This window comes from Balaenoptera acutorostrata, chromosome 12, assembly GCF_949987535.1.
Source record: "Balaenoptera acutorostrata chromosome 12, mBalAcu1.1, whole genome shotgun sequence".
Taxonomy (NCBI): domain Eukaryota; kingdom Metazoa; phylum Chordata; class Mammalia; order Artiodactyla; family Balaenopteridae; genus Balaenoptera; species Balaenoptera acutorostrata.
In genome coordinates, this window is record NC_080075.1 from 17,638,865 (window position 1) to 17,645,374 (window position 6,510).

Below are 6,510 nucleotides of genomic sequence, written 5' to 3' on the forward strand. Positions count from 1 at the left end.
TCTGGCTAATGGTTTATCAACTGTGTTTATATTCTCAAAGAACCAGTTTTACTTTTATTGATATTTGCAATCGTTTCCTTCTTTTCTTTTTCATTTATTTCTGATCTGATCTTTATTATTTCTTTCCTTCTGTTAACATTGGGGTTTTCTTTGTTCTTCTTTCTCTAATTGCTTTGGGTGTAAGGTTAGGTTGCTTATTTGAGATGTTTCTTGTTTTTTGAGGTAGGATTGTATTGCTATAAACTTCCCTCTTAGAACTGCTTTTACTTCGTCCCATAGGTTTTGGGTCATTGTGTTTTCATTGTCATTTGTTTCTAGGTATTTTTAAATTTCCTCTTTGATTTCTTCAGTGATCTCTTGGTTATTTAGTAGTGTATTGCTTAGCCTCCATGTGTTTGTATTTTTTACAGTTTTTTTTCCTGTAATTGATATCTAGGCTTATAGCATTGTGGTTGGAAAATATACTTGATCCAATTTCAATTTTTTAAAATTTACTGAGGCTGGTTTTGTCACCCAATATACGATCTATCCTGGAGAATGTTCCATGAACACTTGAGAAGAAAGTGTATTCTGTAGTTTTTGGATGGAATGTCCTATAAATATCAATTAAATCCATCCTGTTTAATGTGTCATTTAAAGCTTGTGTTTCCTTATTTAGTTTCATTTTGGATGATCTGTCCATTGATGAAAGTGGGGTGTTAAAATCCCCTACTATGATTGTGCTACTGACGATTTCCACTTTTATGGCTCTTAGCATTTGCCTTATGTATTGAGGTGTTCCTATGTTGGGTACATAAATATTTACAATTGTTATATCTTCTTCTTGGATTGATCCCTTCATCATTATGTAGTGTCCTTCTTTGTCTCTTGTAATAGTCTTTGTTTTAAAGTCTGTTTTGTCTAATATGAGAATGGCTACTCCAGCTTTCTTTTGATTTCCATTTGCATGGAATATCTTTTTTCACCCTCTGACTCTCATTCTGTATGTGTCCCTAGGTCTGAAGTGGGTCTTTTGTAGACAGCATATATACGGGTCTTGTTTTTCTATCCATTCAGCCAGTCTATGTCTTTTGGTTGGAACATTTAATGCATTTACATTTAAAGTAATTATAAATATGTATGTTCCTATTATCATTTTCTTAATTGTTTTGGGTTTGTTTTTGTAGATCTTTTCCTTCTCTTGTGTTTCCTTCCTAGAAAAGTTCCTTTAGTGTTTGTTGTAAAGCTGGTTTGGTGGTGCTGAATTCTCTTAGCTTTTGCTTGTTTGTAAAGATTTTAATTTCTCCTTCAAATCTGAAGGAGCTCTGTGCTGCATAGAGTAATCTTGGTTGTAGGTTTTTCCCTTTCATTACTTTAAATATGTCTTGCCACATCCTTCTTGCTTGCAGAGTTTCTGCTGAAAGATCAGTTGTTAGCCTTATGGGGATTCCCTTGTATGTTATTTGTTTCCTTTCCCTTGTTGCTTTCAATATTTTTTTCTTTGTATTTAATTTTTGATAGTTTGATTAATATATGTCTTGGTGTGTTTCTCCTTGGATTTATCCTCTATAGGACTCTCTGTGCTTCCTGGGCTGGACTGACTCTTTCCTTTCCCATATTAGGGAAGTTTTCAACTATAATCTCTTCAAATATTTTCTCAGTCCCTTTCTTTTTCTCTTCTTCTTCTGGGATCCCTATAATTCGAATGTTGTTCTGTTTAACGTTGTCCCGGAAGTCTCTGATACTGTCCTCAATTCTTTTCATTCTTTTTTCTTTATTCTGCTCTGTGGTAGTTATTCCACTCTTTTATCTTCCTGGTCACTTATTCGTTTTCTTCCTCAGTTATTCTGCTAGTGATTCCTTCCAGAGAATTTTATATTTCATTTATTGTGTTGTTCATCATTGTTTGTTTGCTCTTTAGTTCTCCTAGGTCCTTGTTAAACGTTTCTTGTACTTTCTCCATTCTATTTCCAAGATTTTGGGTCATCTTTACTATCATTACTCTGAATTCTTTTTCTGGTAGACTACCTGTTTCCTCTTCATTTTCTTGGTCTGGTGGGTTTTTACCTTGCTCCTCATCTGCTGTGTATTTCTCTGTCTTCTCCTTTTGCTTAACTTACTGTCTTTGCACACTCCCTTTCACAGGCTGCAGGTTTGTATTTCCCATTGTTTTTGGTGTCTTCCCCCAGTGGGTCAAGTTGGTTCAGTGTGTTGTGTAGGCCTTGGTGGAGGAGACTGTTGCATGTCTTCTCATGGATGAGGCTGGATCTTGTCCTTCTGCTGGAAAGGAATGTGTCCGGTGGTGTGTTTTGTGGTGTCTGTGAACTAACTATGATTTTAGGCAGCCTCTCTGCTAACGTGTGGGGTTGTGTTCCTGTCTTGCTAGTTTTTTGGCATGGAGTGTCCAACATTGGAGCTTGCTGGTCGTTGAGTGGAGCTCGGTCTTATTGTTGAGAAGGAGATCTCTGGGATAGCTCTTGCCGATTGATATTACATGGGGCCCAGAGGTCTCTGGTGGACCAATGTCCTTAATTTGGCTCTCCCACCTCAGAGGCTGAGGCCTGACAGCCGGTCAGAGCACCAAGACCCTGTCAGCCACACAGCTGGTGAAGATGGGCTATGAGTTGGGTTTCAGCTGCTGCCCTGTTGTAGCTCTGTCTCAGCTGTTTCCAAAGGTCACCCAGTTACATTGGGTTATTCCACCATTCCTCCAAACTTGTACATGCCAATCTGGGATCTGTAGATATCCTCCTGATACTCTTCATTGAAATACCTTGCATTCACGGTTTTGAGAGATATGCTAATAGTGTTGGTTCTCTTCCGTTCAGAGACTGGCACAGTCTGAGCCTTCATGTTGCCAAGTTAGGAGCAGTTGTCCAATGGTCCAAAAGTGATAACATGTCAGATTCCACTTAGGCTTTCTGCAGTGTCCGAGCAGTAGTCCCAAGCAGCTGGAGCACTCTGACCAGGGAACTTGGTGAGACCCTCAAATGAAGATTTCTGCTGGCCCTAGAGTGTGACTTGCCCACCCAGCAAGGAGCTGCGGAGAACTTCTCCCTGCCCCATCTCACCAAAGGAGTGGACACCTGGGCACTCTTTCTTTTTTTAATTGAAATATAGTTGATGTACAATATTATGTTAGTCTCAGGTGTACTACATAGTGATTTGACATACACATACATTATGAACTGATCACCACTATAAGTTTAATAACCATCTTTCCCCATAAAAAAGTTTTATAATATTACTGACTATATTCCTTATGCTGATATTACATCCCTGTGGTTTATTTATTTTATAACTGGAAGTATCTTTAAATCCCCTTCACTTATTTTGCTCAACTCCTCATCCCCCTCCATTCTAGAAATCACCCATTTTCTCTATCTATGAGTTTGATTTTGTTTCATTTTCTTGGTTTGTTTGTTTTGTTTTTTAGATTGAGATCATAAAGTAATTGTCTTTTTCCGTTTGACATTTCACTTAGCATGATACCTTATAGATCTGTCCATATTGTCCCAAATGGCAAGATTTTATTTTTAATGCCTGAGTAATATTCCACTGTGTGTATGTATATGTATATGTATGTATGTGTGTATATATATATATATATATATATATATATATATATATATATATATGCATATCCATTTATCTATCAATGAACACTTAGGTTGCTTCCATATCGTGGCTATTGGAAATAATGATGCAATGAACATTGGGGTACATGTGTCTTTCTAAATTACTGTTTTTGCTTTATTCAGCTAAATATGTAGAAGTAGACTCACTAGATTATATGGTAGGTTCATTTTAAGCTTTTTGAGGAACTCCCATGTTGTTTTCCATAGTAGCTGCAACAATTTACAATCCTACTAACAGTGAATGAAGTTTCTCTTTTTGCCACATCTTCACCAATGCTTTTTATTTGCTGTCTTTTTCATAATAATCATTCTAACAGGTATGAGGTGATATCTCTTTGTGGTTTTGATTTGCATTTCCCTGATGATTAGTGATGTTGAGAATTTTTTCATGTGCCTGTTGGCCATCTGTATATCTTCTTTGGAAAAATGTCTATTCATGTCCTCTGCCCATTTTAAAATTGCCTTTTTTTGATGTTGAGTTGTATGAGGTTTTTTTTTTTTTTTGTATAATTCTTGTATTAACCCCTAATTGAATAGATCATTTGCAAATATCTTATCCCATTCACTAGGTTGCCTTTTTGTCTTGATGATAGTTTCCTTTGCTGTGTAAAGCTTTTTAGTTTGATGTAGTCACATTTGTTAATTTTTGCTTTATTGTCCTTGCCTGAAGAGATAGATCAAAAAAGAAAAAATATATTACTAAGACCAATGTCAAAGAGTACACTTCCTCTGTTTGCTTCTAGGAGTTACATGGTTTCAGGTCTTACATTCGAGTCTTTAATTCATTTTGAGTTCATTTTTGTATGTGTTATGTGTAAGTAGCCATGTCTCATTCTTTTGCATGTATGCATTAATTGATCATAAGTGCTCAGGTTTATTTCTGGGCTCTCTATCTTGTTCCATTGATCTATATGATCTAATTTGTTAGCTTTAATAGTTTTTTGGTGGCATCTTTAGGGTTTTCTGTACATAGAATCATGGCATCTGCCAACAGTGACAGTTTTGTTTCTTTCCAATTTAGGTGCCTTTTATTTCTTTTTCTACCCTGAATACTGTGGCTAGGACTTCCAATAAATATTACATTGAATAAAAGTGGAGAGAGATGCTATCCTTGTCTTATTCCTATTCTTAGAGGGAAAACTTTCAGCTTTTCACCATTTAGTATGTTCTCTATGGGCTTGTCATATATGGCCTCTATTATGTTGAACTATGTTCCCTCTATAGCCACTTTTCTGATAGTTTTTGTGATAGATGGATATTGAATTTTGTCAAAAGCATTTTCTGCATCTATTGAGATGATCATATGACTTTTATCCTTCATTTGTTGATGTGGTGCATCCCATTAATTGATTTGCAGATTTTGAACCATCCCTGTATCCTTGGGATAAATTGCACTTGATCATGCTGTATGATTATTTTAATGTTCTTGTTGAGAATTTTTGCATCTATGATCATCAGCAATATTAACCAATAATTTTCTTTTTCTAATACGCTTTTGGCTGGTTTTGGTATCAGGGTGTTATTGACCTGGTAGAATGAGTTTCTTTTCATTTTTTTGGAATAATATGAGGATAGATGTTAACTCTTCTTTATATGTTTGGTAGAATTCCTCTGTGAAGCCGTCTGTTTGTTGGGAGGCTTTTTGTTTTTTTATTATTACTATTTCAAATTCATTACTATTTCAATTTTGTTTTTCATTACTATTTCAATTTCAGACTGGTAATCAGTCTGTTCATATATTCTATTTCTTTTTGTTTTGGGAGATTGCATGTTTCTGGGAATTCATATATTTCTTCTAGGTTGTCCATTTATTGGCACATAATTTTTCAGAGTAATCTCTTATGATCCTTTGTATTTCTGTGTTTATAACTTATCAACTTTCTGATTTTATTTATTTGAGCCTTCTCTCTTTTTTTCTTGAAGTGTCTGTCTAAATGATTATCAGTTTTGTTTGTGTTTTCAAAAAAAAAAAAACAGCTCTTGGTTTCATTGTTTTTTGTTTTCTCTTGCTTTATTCTCTATTCATTTTTTTTTTTTTTCTGCTCTGATCTTTATTATTTCTTTCTATTAACTTAGGGTTTTGTTTGTTCTTCTCTTTCTATTCCTTTTGGTGGAGGATTAGGATATATTTGAGATTTTTCTTATTTCTTGAGGTGGACTTATATCTCTATAAATATCCTCAGGGAAGGCCTTGTGGTTGTGGTATTCCTCCCATTTTGGGTCACCTACGTGACAGTGTGGGTCCAGACTGTACTACATCTCCCCTACCCCCCTGACCCATCTCACTGAGGATCCTTCTTATATCATAATTGTGGAAAATATTTTCTGTTAGTCTTCAGGATGTTCTCACCCATAGTTGTTCTGTAAGTAGCTGCAAATATGATGTGCCCATAGGAGGAGGTGAGATCACATTCCTCCTACTTCGCCATTTTGGGGAAACTCTCTCTACCTACTCTTACTATAGACTACTATATGTACCATTAAGATCGTTGTGGATTTTGGTGTATTGTAATGGTTCAAGAATATGATAAACAAAAAGGTCTACCTTGTGGATCTCTAGACTGAGGGAGGGTGAGGTAAGTTGGTAAGTTTACTGCTTATTTGAATCAAGGCCATTTAGTCAAGGTCATATTTAATTACTATGTGATTCAAGTAGCTGTAGGGTTTTTTATTTTTATTTTTTGTAAATGCAGTGTGTGACCACTTTTTTTGAAATTAAAAAAATAGACATTTCTTCAAAGAAGATATACAGGTTGCCACCAAACACATGAAAGAATGCTCAATATCATTAATCATTAGAGAAGCACAAATCAAAACTACAATGAGATATCATCTCACACCAGTTAGAATGGGCATCATCAGAAAATCTACAAACAACAAATGCTGGAGAGTG